Source organism: Triticum urartu, chromosome 2A (genome assembly GCF_056163025.1).
Source record: "Triticum urartu cultivar PI428250 chromosome 2A, HENAU_Tu73, whole genome shotgun sequence".
Classification (NCBI taxonomy): domain Eukaryota; kingdom Viridiplantae; phylum Streptophyta; class Magnoliopsida; order Poales; family Poaceae; genus Triticum; species Triticum urartu.
In genome coordinates, this window is record NC_141874.1 from 448,828,052 (window position 1) to 448,840,471 (window position 12,420).

The 12,420-nt window shown below is 42.4% G+C and overlaps 3 long non-coding RNA genes across 3 annotated transcripts; 1 reads left to right on the forward strand and 2 right to left on the reverse strand.

The window, feature by feature from the left end:
- Positions 1-1,532: 1,532 nt before the first annotated feature.
- LOC147985425 (uncharacterized) lies at positions 1,533-3,074 on the reverse strand. The gene is made up of 2 exons (XR_015616697.1): positions 2,828-3,074; positions 1,533-2,092 (listed from the first exon to the last, which is right to left on the reverse strand). It is a non-coding gene; the product is annotated as an uncharacterized LOC147985425 (long non-coding RNA).
- Positions 3,075-4,181: 1,107 nt separating this feature from the next.
- On the reverse strand, positions 4,182-6,612 carry LOC125538083 (uncharacterized). Its single transcript, XR_007296231.2, has 2 exons — positions 6,320-6,612; positions 4,182-5,930 (listed from the first exon to the last, which is right to left on the reverse strand). It is a non-coding gene; the product is annotated as an uncharacterized LOC125538083 (long non-coding RNA).
- A 448-nt stretch (positions 6,613-7,060) lies between these two features.
- Positions 7,061-9,819, forward strand: LOC125538084 (uncharacterized). Its single transcript, XR_007296232.2, has 2 exons — positions 7,061-7,841; positions 7,932-9,819. It is a non-coding gene; the product is annotated as an uncharacterized LOC125538084 (long non-coding RNA).
- Positions 9,820-12,420: the final 2,601 nt, after the last annotated feature.

A 12,420-nucleotide genomic window follows, 5' to 3' on the forward strand; every position in this document is an offset into this window, starting at 1 on the left:
TCGCGCTGAAACCGGGCTAGTCCAACCGACAGGGCCCAGCAAGAGGCTACAAAAAAAGGAAAAAGGGAGAGTTGTGCGCGATGTGGCCAGACTAAGGCTTAATATGGGCCAAAATTCGGCCCACAGCCGACCGATATTTCTTTCCTTTTTTCACGAGAAAAGGAAATTTTATGAAGAGGCCCTTGTAATTATGGAAAATTATGCAAAAGCTCATCCATGAGGCCACATGCATTTTTCATAAAGCCTTGGAGGTCCAAAATGTGCCCGGAATGCCCTGTTTCGACCAGGATTTCGCGAAGAAGCTCAAGGAATCATCAAAAAATCTGAAAAAAATTCCAAAAAAAATCCTCGAAAGTTGTATGCACCTACAGGAGCACTTGGGGACTTGAAAGTTTGTCCTCGAATCCAAAAAGATTCTTAAAGGTCATAGTTATGTCTTGGGGACTCCGGAAGACGTCGACAACCATCAGAGGGACCGGTGAAGGACGATGAGGACACAATCTACCTACTAAGTACATCAACAAGAAGTAGAAGTCAGGTCCACCTCCCAACAATAAGTTACCTAGTTCTATCCTCCCACCTCCTTACTGGTAGCCTTGGTCATTTGTCAAGGACCCCTAGGCTATATGACCCCCCCCCCACCCGACATGTAACCAACTCACTCTCACTTGTGTTGACTCAAGTGGAGGATCACTCTTACCTTCCAAGCCCCTTCAGGAGGGCAAACGAAGGCTGAGAGCTCAGAGTCCAAGGGACCTTGTAAGGCTCGGACTAGTCAGGAGTAGTGGGACACCAAAAGCGGTTGCACTCTAAGTGTCCCATGCACCACTCTCGACGATCCTCCCATAGGACGTAGGTCGCGCTCCCACGAGGCGATTGGACCTATTTAAAAACATCGTCATGCCACTTTGTCAAGTCTACGACGAGTCGTACACACCCTGCTAATTTCTGACCACGCTACCATGGATACCCCATGGTCAAAAGTTGATTCTCGCACCTCAACACAAAAACCATTCGATCTATTAACAAATCTAAACTTAGCTATCTCGTGTGCCACCACATTGGCCTGCTTGTTTATCTTTGCCGGCTTAAAATTTGGAAGTGGCTTTGTGATGACTAAAGCCTTCTTCTTCAAATCAACGAGGGACAACCTATTAAGGGTATCATGTGCTAGGAAAGAAACCATAAAAGAGCAATCAATTTCCAAAATAAACAGACCTATGAAGAGTGATATCGATATACAAACCAGCGAGACATATTTGAAGCTCTGCTTTATCAATATAATCTCAAGAGGAGGTAAGGAGGTCGCCAACTGAATTTTTGGCAACAACCCCAAACTCGGAGCGCAAATACTCTCCACAAAATTACCATCCACATTTATCTTAATACAATCCAAAGGCGGAGGTTCTCATACCTCATGAATACTATGAGGAGTATGTATCCCATCCGCTACTACTTTAACTTTGACACTGGGGACCGATTCTACATTGGAATGGCAAGACAAGAGCGACAACAAATAGTTATCCACAAAATTAGCAAAGTTTGAAACAGAATTGTTAAGTGTCAGGCTCCCTAGAATGTGAATAAGGTATGTTCTTGTAATAGAGAAGTTAACTGATCCAACAAGATAAGCATCCAATCGGGCCTTGAGAAGTTAAAGATTTCACTCCCCGAAATATTCCACACTTTACTCAACTCCATGCACAGAGCTCACCTCAGGGTAAGCCACCAGACCATGGAACATGCTTTCATCTTCCACTCCACAAATATAGAGTGCACACCGGAGTAGCCAGATGGTGCATAAGTCTATTCACCTGGACCATCAGGCTATTAGATATCACATGCCAAACAAAATTCTGATCTTCTGATGGACATTGGCCTTCTATATGACATTCCAAAGCTCCTTATCCCCATTCACGCCTCCACTTGATTGCCCACAATCCTCCTTACGCTCCTTAAGCTTCAAATGCCAGATTATGCACCCGCAATAAAAATCGTTTGTCCACCGAGCCTTGAATACACATGTTTAGAATTTCTTCGGCATCATGAGGATAGAATGAGTGAGTGATCAAATTTACATCCCTTCTTCGACCTGCTCATGACACCCATTTGACATGGTTCTATTATTTTTAGCTAAAATCTTTAGACTAGAAATCATAAGGATCCAAATATTTATACTAGATCCATCGAACGCTCTTCAAATAACTCTTTTTTTAGAAGTTCCAGTCCATGCATAATACCTTGCTGAGTCACCGACCTATGAAAAGACCGTGCAAGAAGATGCCCTGTCAGGATAATCACCAAATCCTCATGGGAAGTAGTCCCATACCTCCCTCGTCAAATGGATTTTTCTTTGTTTTATAGTTTGTCCCAAGCTAGCCGATGGGTTTTCTTTTGTTCTCTTCATCTCCCCACCAAAAATTCCGAATAATCTAGGATAATTCCTCACATAAAAGAAATTTTAAAATTCTCATTCCATAGGCTAAAGGAGGTTCTATAACTAATGTTATCTAAACTTCCCACTATAAGCACATTTTTCAATCCAGTCACATAGCCTTCCTTGTCAAACTTATGTATTCTTTCTTTCTTCTAGCACTAGTAAACCCAGATATTTATAACTAAAACCATCAGCACTAAACCATAGTGGCCACTTCTCCAAGCTACAACTCTCCCAAACATAATAAAGCACACTTATCATGACTCAACTGACCCGTCCCTCCTCATAAATCGTCAAAACATTTTTAATTGTCTAAAGTTCAATCGATGGTCCGCTTAAAGAAGTTTAAAAAAAGCAGGTTGTCATCAACGAACAACAAATGAGATATACCTGAATCCTGTTTGTTGATATGAAATTTTAGAAGGGACCCTTTATCACACGCATCCAAGGACAGACCTATGCCGGAAGAGTACAGAGATAAAGCCCTTGCATGAGCCTGCAAGAAAGGGAAAATGAATCCAAAATTTCTGCTTCCACATAATTTTCTCCTTGATAAGGAGCTCTTCCATCTTTCTAAGAATTCTCTTCCTCTATAAAATAGTCAACCGATCATTTCTTTTAGAAAGAGATAAATCTCTTACGAGCCCCATCAAGCTTTTTAGGAAGATAACTTGTGTGCTCTAATTTCTTTTTAGGAAGATAACGTGTGTGCTCTAATTTCATTAACCTATCCAGATTACCAGCCACGTCTTGGAGATTTTCAATTCAATTTGTTGCCCAGAGCTCCAACAGGATTTAATTTGCTCACCAAGCTCCAACAGGATTTAATTTGCTCATCAAGAACGAAATCAACCTTACGTCTCCCAAGACTCGCATCTCAATTACTCCCTCCGCTTCAGTTTACAAGTCCTACGTGTATACCTAGACTACCAATTTTATCACCCTAATATAAACTATATAACACAAAAATTATACCGTTTAAAAATAGAACATCTGAAGTTTATATTAATATATTTTTTATAATATATGACTTGTATTACGGTTATAAACTGACGACCTAGAGGTACGCCCTGTAAACTGAGTGAGGGGGAGTAGTCAAACCCAACAGCTCAATAAGAAGAGGGCACTGGTTTTGCGTTCATAAAAAGATGTTGGCGAACGCAACAACTCAATAAAGAGGGCATTGGTCTTGCGTTCATAAAAAGATGTTGACAGATTAGGTTCTCAATGCATGGCATGTGCCGCCCGCCACAACGGTATTTCCCACGTCTACGGACCACGATGAAATGACGAGATTGAATGGCCCCGGTTCTTGCAAATACCATCATGGCCCCTAAGAAGATACTACTCTCAAACAAAGGATCTTGATGGAGTCGAACCATCATTCCCAGCAATTTGTTTGCTAGAATGCTCTTTCCAGTTCAGAGCTAAAGATCCACCATTTATTCATCTTTTATCTTTTAATCTTTTAAGTTGACAAAATATGCAGATCAAGCCATTTCAGACTCGAGCACAGCCCCAAGATTCTTCTCCAATCCAATTGAATTTGATTTGAAACAAACCCACTTTGAATAAGCCTGCTTATACTGAAAAAATTACATAATTTTGTTTTTAACAACTTTGTTAAGACAAAGGTTAAAAGAATGCATAGCTATTGTTAGACAAATGTTAGAAGACAAACTAAATTATAGATTTGTTTGACAAATCAAAAATATATTCAGATCAAGCCAAGACGAGCCATGCAGAGCAAAATTCTCCAATCCAATCTAACTTGAAACGACTTTTAGAAGACATATTAAATTACAAACTGTAAAAAAATATTCAATAAATTGAATCACAGTTCATAACAAGTCAGTCTTCACAGAAGAAATTTTAAGCTATGAAAAAACCGCACGCTGGGTTCTCTAATCTTACATATTGCAATTTAAGCAGGCAATCAGCGAGCTGAAATTGCGTAACTAACCAGGCATCCTCGACGCAGCACCTGCACCTTACAGAATATATCAACACATTCTTCAATTCAGGTTTCAGTATATCAAACACTAGCAACATTTCTTAAGAGCGAAAATGGCATTGACAATCATAACTAGTCTGCAACTTCATTAGATATGAAGATCTGCCTCCAGTAATCCTCAAAACGAATCCAACTTTCCACGTGAGGTAGTATGATGCAGCAGCAATATTTGGACAAGCTCCAGTAACTAAGTATACAAATAAATTTCGAAGACTAACTAGTTGTACACAAAGGAATCAAGTCTTCCGATGGTATATACATACAGAAGTACTCATGGTAACCAACAGCTAATGCAAGCAACTCGCCTTCTTAGGACCACAAGACTACGGACACGGCATGGTAAGATAAAATAAATATGCAGAGTTATTAAAAGTTCTCAGGATCACTTAGCCCATGTTGCGCAAGTAGATGGTGGGAATTTCCCTATTTTCATTCTCGGGGTGCAAGGGTACAAAATTACGGGTATGATCAACCTTGTATCAAACTGAAGGTCCACCATTTATACAGTTGATCATTTAGTTGAGATGAAATGCACAAGCATTTTTGGATCGACAACTACGAGGTCAGTTCAGATTGACCCTTCAGAAAAGGGTACCAATGTTTCAGGGTCACTTCAAATTTAAATTGATATAACGCTGAAAGAAGCAGTTAGATGTACCTTCGTGCGTAGTTAAATTGATCCTCACAACGTAGTCACCGCTGCGCCCAGGCCTGTCTGACATATTTGCTATGTAGGATCGTGGTGTACTTCAGATGATGCCGCAAAATCAAACACAGGAGAAGGACAGAGACACATGGCAGGGTGGAGAACCCGGGCAAAGTAGAACAAATAGATTGTTCCCGTGCGATCTCCACCCCGCAAACACCACCAAATATACTTTTTATTGTCTCGTGGCCTGCCAAGCGAGCGCACCCGACATGGCAAAGGCCGTCCTAGCCTACCAATGTACTGGTACATCAAGCGGCCTACCAATGTACTGGTACATCAAGGAGTACAATACGCATGTGCTCACATGCGCATCATCAGCTTACCAACACAATTACCTTTCTGTGATGTTTGGAGACAGGCCAGCATCATCTTGTGAGCCGAAGGGAACACGTACATCATTTGATCGGCAAACAGAAACCATATATCGGATGGCCCGTTTCCTTCTGGCGCCTTGCGGAGACAAGAAAGCCTCAAGAAAGCATTCTTCAGCTTAACCACCAACCATCGTCTGAGAAGATTTCAGTGGCGTTGGCCGTGGGCATCATAAACCAGTGAAGATGAACCAGCAGGAGTGGCGTTCCACGGAGATAAACATCCACAGGGGCATGCGAACAGGAAGCAGATGGCATAAACTGACGGATCTGACGCATCAACCGATTCAGCCGTCACAAACGGAAGGCCACAAAATCCCTTCGCTTAAGGGATAGACATGTATTTGGAGAGGCGAATCGTCCACCACTTAATCAAAAAGAAGAGATAACCCATGAGATCTGAAAGGCGTTGACGAATATTCAGAACAGAAATCCTGATTAGGTGAACAGCGTACTACAAAAGGTTGTCTAACTTTGGCTCCATAATATAGTTATAACAAATTTGGAACAGAAATAATTTGGAATTTAAGACAACAATCCAGGAATCCCCATAACAATCTTATAACGAATAAACAAACACATATATAGATCGAATTCGTAGTACTAGGGCAAGAATGAAGACAAACATATACTCTCTTGGATCTAGATCTAGCTTTGTTTAAAAAGCGAAATCATACCCAACTACCTAATCACGACCAAACCATACTGGTAATCTGAAGTAGACCATACATGATTCTATCTAACAATTCAAAGATCTAAAGTAAGAGAAGAAAGGAGATAGTTGGCACCTCACGATCCCCGCGACGGAACGAAGATGAGCCGTCCCTGCGACGGGCGGTGCTGGGAGCAGGAGAGAACGGGGCGAGGGGAACGCTTATATAAGAGAGACGGTGGTTGGTGCTTGGTGGATTCTCGATCACGGAGTCGGTTCGGGTGGTGGACGGCTCCGATCGGGTCACGTATAGCTGTCTATGTGCGGTTGTCGGTTGGGGGACGACGGAGGACCTCACGTCTCGCACGGACTCTTGGTCGCGTTTGCGTGCTCCCTTTGGCCACGTTTCCTCCGTTTGGTTGGCGTCATCCCTTGCGTCACAGGGAGGCCCGATCATCTACATCCACGAACTGTCTCGATATTCCTGTGGCCAGTTATGTGCTGGCTACGGTTGCATAAACAAGGCCTCGTGTAAGGTCATCTTCAACGTGAATCCGCAAATTTTCTTCTGCATTTATCTACGGATAGAAAGATCAGTCCGTGGACATGATGCAGAAGGCTGTCATCCAACATTATCCGCATACATCTAGCCTAAAATTCGAACTAACCAGAAGAAATTCATTCAAATACAGTCTTTCATATAAACCTGACGAATCTTATATACCTAAGAGATTTATTCCCACTAAGCTATTTATCTAAACATCAAGCTATCCATGTCATCAACCCTTCTATCTCAAAAGAAAAATTGTTCCCACATCATTATGGAAATAATCAATTGGTTTTTTATCGCACGCTTGTTAGCCCATTGGATCAGACATCAGCTATAGCCCGACTAACGTGCGCGCCGCTATTAATGTCCATCGCTCCACAATCTTCTCCCATTCCCATCGCATACCTTTCCTTCTCCCCTCCAGCCGCGCTACACATCTTCTACGCAAGCTGCAACCCATCAAGCCCTTCATCAGAAATCTTATCATGTCTACCGTACGGCGCGGCGGCCGGGATCCCATGTGCTCCTCCGGCACGACTGCCGATCTGGCTCTCCTCCGCGGCACTCCGGGATTCTCTTGGGCTACGTCCCCCTTGCTGGTGTGGTGCATGCATCGTAAGAGGCGGTGCCCTGGTCCTCCCGTCCCGTCTATGTCTCCGTTTCATCCACGGTAGCTCCGGCGCTGCTCCTCCACTGGCCGTCTGCACTACTCAAGCCAGCCGCAACCTCTTCTTACATCCACCGTCCAGACAGTTGTCGCCTCCCTTCCCCGTTCATGGCCCAAGCTTGCCGCACAACCCCACTGCGGCTGCCTCATCAGTTACATCAGGCCACCCTATGCATGTTGACATCATGTAGAGATGCTTCTACTACACACTCCAGGTATGCTGTGGATTTCCCCCTTTTGACTATCTCCAAAAAATTAAGTGATCAAGATTGGTTCTTTACTGTCGCAATTTCTCTTTCGATTCCTATAATATCTCTATTCCTCTTCGTCATAGTGTCTTTATCCATCATCTTTCTTTTCTGTTATTTTTTGGGATGGCTCCGTGCACATGTATCCCTTGATTTTGCAGCAGGCCGCACCTACTTCTACTACCGCATGAAGGTATACGCACTGATGTTTCATCCTGTTTTTGATCTTTCAAGCCCATGCTGCATTCTAATTTCTTCCCCTTCCCTTACTGTTGTGCATCAGGATGTTCCATATCCCTGCCTCTTTATCTGCATTCAACCTTCCGACCACTGCATTTTTATTCGTCTACAGAGATCAATATTGCACTGTATGACCAGATCATGTGCTCAAGATTTTTATGGTTAATGTTGTCACTTTGTGATTATCTCTATACTACAATCTGTATTATTTTCGTAATAATTACAATGGTTTGTTCGTTTTATTCCTGCAAGTGTACGTGCATTCTAGGCATTCCCTTATATTTTACCCAAATCAATATGACCTCACTGACGCCCGATGAGCTTCTGTGCTCTTCAATCAGTATGCCACATGCGAATGACTGATGAAGATTTTCTCTACTCTTAAATCCGAGTGATCTTAATATTGCAAAACTTCCTTCGCTTCCAGGTTTTATGCTTCAACTTATAATGCATGTACTTAGTATAAAGGTTAGTACCGCAAAACTTTCTTCACTTTCAGTCTCGGTGCCGCCTACGAGCACCTCAACCTGCACAAAGATTGGGAGAAAAGGATGGCAATCAATTTCCTATGAGTCAACATGATCAGGTAGATATGCAGCCGACAGAAGCATTTGCTTGGTCAGGGGAGGAGAAGGAGAACTGTTGTGTCACACATGAACTACACCATGAACTACTCCTCTGCTTCGTTAGTCGGATGCATTATTTTTTGCATGCATTGCTAAAGAAGCCCTCTAAAGAAATTACTTTACAAAAATGTTCAAATCTTCTCTAATGGTCTGCCGTCAATAATCTTCTGTGTCATTCAACAAACTTCTATTTGTAATCTCTGATGTGTGTTGAATGTATCTCTAGATAGTCGCAATATTTTGATGATTGCAGGTTACTTTTTTTTATTCGGCGATTGAGTCTCAATCATTCCGATGCTTTAGTGTTGTGACTTGTGAGTTACTTCAACATATATGCACACCCGAGAGTGTTTACAAGTATAGGCATGTGAGCTGTCCAAGGAAGAAGATATTATCTGATGGAATCATCTAGCAGTTCCTGATGGTTGTGCTCTCAAGTGCTATTTTCCTAATATATAGACGTAAGAACATCTTCTGCTTTAATTGTTATAGCATATTGTCATTCTTTTATTGCTTCAGTGTTACGCCCATAGTCTAATTATGTCCAACTTTTATGGAATTAGAAACAGTAACTTTACTAATCTCTCTTCACTGTCATAGTTGTTTGACATATCGTACATGCCATTGTTTTTGGAACAAGTTATCCTGACTTCCCAAGCCATAATTTTTACAATATTAATTACAATATAATAGACGGAATGCTTAATATGCTTATGGAAAGCTATATTCAGCTATTGAACCAAAGTTCTTCACTATGCTAAGTTTAAGAACTTACTCACTTACCTGGCATTGTCTTATGAAGTCAAATGTGCTTACTACTTTATGTCATTTGAAACTTACTTTTCTCGCTAATTGTCGTATAATAATTTACTTCACTGAATGTAGTAGAGGGTCAATAAAATTGCAGAATTATGATATAGCCTGAACTGGTATGTTTCTGTTCTCGCCATCATGCACATCTTCTTGCACACTATTCTGTTTCTACTCTTCAAGTGCCAGCATTGTCCTTCCTGTTAATGTAGATGACTGCTCGCTGTTGTCGCAAGATGAAGATAAGAAGTGAGATATGATGCAAGTGACTAAGAAGAAGCATTACCACCTCCAAAGGAAATCTCCAATGCCTATTTGAATTCAGGGTTTTTTATTTGCACTTTGTTTGTCAGATGTTTTGGTTGAGCGAATGATTGAGTAGTCACCGGAAGCAAGAACGCCACCAAATATTGATATAAACACATGGTCTTTGTATTTTCCTATAGCCAGTTGTGCATTGTTCAGTTTTATGAAATGGTTTTATTTTACCTGAGAGATGACTGGTTAACAGTATACCTAAATTATCTATATGTATTTCATTTGTCTAATATATCCAGTTTGTTCTTGCTACAATCCCCGCAGCAACGCGCGGGGTGTCATCTAGTTTCATTATATTTACATCAATTAAGTAGTGCTTTTCCAACTCTGGAGGTATAATTAATACACCTAATCTATGATCGCCGACGCCCGTTCCCCGTGTCCGGCCATGAGCCCTCAGGGTTCCTCTTCTCCAGATTCGCCTCGGCGCTCTTCAGCTCCACCTCCGTAACATCCGCCTCTGGAGCCTCGAGAAGTGAAGTCGTCCACCTCCATGTCATGCTTACTAGGGTTAGGGTTTTGTAGGATCGAAAGTATGTCTAGAGAGGGGAATGGACTACTTGGTCAAATAAAAAACTTTTTGTTTCCCAATTTTAGTTGTGGATAGATTTTAGCAATTATGACAAGTCAAGCAATCAATCTACACATGCAATTCTAAGAGTATAGCAGCGGAATGTAAAACATTGCATATGAAGGTAAAGGGAAGAGTTTGGATAAGGCAAACGCAATGGAGACGCGAAGATTTTTGGCGTGATTCCGACAGGTGGTGCTATCGTACATCCACGTTGATGGAGACTTCAATCCACGAATGGTAACGGTTGCGCGAGTCCATGGAGGGCTCCACCCACACGAAGGGTCCATGAAGAAGCAGCCTTGTCTATCCCACCATAGCCATCGCCCACGAAGGACTTGCCTCACTCGGGTAGATCTTCACAAAGTAGGCAATCTCCTTGCCCTTAAGAACTTCTTGGTTCAACTCCACATCATGTCGAAGGCTCCCAAGCGACACCTAACCAATCTAGGAAACACCACTCTTCAAAGGTAATAGACGGTGTGTTGATGATGAACTCCTTGCTCTTGTGCTTCAAATGATAGTCTCCCCAACACTCAACTCTCTCTCATAGATTTGTCTATGGTGGAAGATGGATTTGAGTGGAAAGCAACTTAGGAAAGACTAGAAATCATGGTTCAAATGGTAGGAATGAAATCTCTTGATCTCAACACATGAGTAGGTGGTTCTCTCTTAGAAATGAATGGTGGAAGTGTAGGCACGTTCTGATGGCTCTCCTCAATGAGAAAAAGGAGGTGGAGGGGTATATATAGCCTCCACACAAAAATCTATCTGTTACACACTTTTGACCCATCTCGATGGCACCGATTAGAAAACTTGGTGGCACCAATCAATACAAAAATAGGAACGTTAGAAATCTCGGTGGGACCGGAGGGAACAACTCGGTGGTACCGATGTGCTAGGGCTTAGGGAAAACTTCATCCCGGTGGCACCGATTGTGTCGTGGAATTGTCAAAGCAGATGTCCTAGCGAAAGGACTTAGTCGTAGGGCCATCGCAACTAGGAAGCTTAAAGGGGTTAATCGGGACAAAGGACACAAGAGGTTTTATACTAGTTCGGCCCCTTACGATGAAGGTAAAAGCCTACGTCTAGTTGTGTTGGTATTGTTGGGGTTTCGATCACCAAGAGGCTTAACTCGCCGGCTTGGTTATCGATCTCTTGTTTCTTGCCCTAAACCGCCACCGGGTCATCCCCTTATATACACGAGCTGACGCCTGGTGGCCTGCAGAGTCCCAGCTGGCTCATAATCGTGCCCGGCTCGGTGACTTTCTTTACATGCCTTTCTTTATAAGTCTTTCCTTACATACGACGGTTTGTAATATTGGGCCTTAAGCTGCCTCTAGGCCCTTGGGCCTTCTATAAGATTTAATAAACTATCATCTTAATGTTTACTGGGCTTCTTGTGTAACCCGCCATTGGGGCTGACCCGGCCCCTCCTGGGCGGGTCATAACTGATAGCTATATCCCCCAACATATTGCATCATCTCGGTGGGGCTGAAGTGAATGCAATGAGTAAAAGAGAATCAGTCAAGCCAACTTGATGGGAGTGATTGTAACATCTCGGTGGGACCGAAGTGAATGCAATGAGCAAAAGAGAATCAGCCAAGCCAACTCGGTGGGGCTGATTGTAACATCTCAGTGGGACCGAAGTGAATGCAACAAGTCACAGCACTGGCAAGGCCATCTTGGTGGGACCGGGATCCATATCGGTGTGACCGAACTGTTAGGGTTTTGGCAATTGCTATGTTAAAATGAACTCGGTGGCCTCGGATGGGAAATATCGGTGGGGTCGAGTTGGGAATTAGGTTTTGGACATATTTGGATAGAGAAAGTGGCTAAGGGTTTTGGAGCAATATCACTAAGCACTTTGAGCAAGTAGACCATTAAGCAACACCTCATCCTCTTTTATTAGTATTGGCTTTCCTATGGACTCAATGTGATCTTGGATCACTTAAACAAAAATGTAGAGTCTTCAGCTTTTGCCAATCCTTGTCCTCATCATTTTGAGGGGTCCACGTCTCTAGTTCATGCCATGAAAAACATTGAACATCCTAAAATATTTATCTTGAAAGGACATTAGTTCAATGAAATATATGTTGTGATGAATTACCAAAACCACCCGAGGATTAGTTGCACTTTCAAACTCCCCCGTTTTGGTAATTGATGACAACATATAGATAAAAGCTTCGACAAATGATTAAATGAAT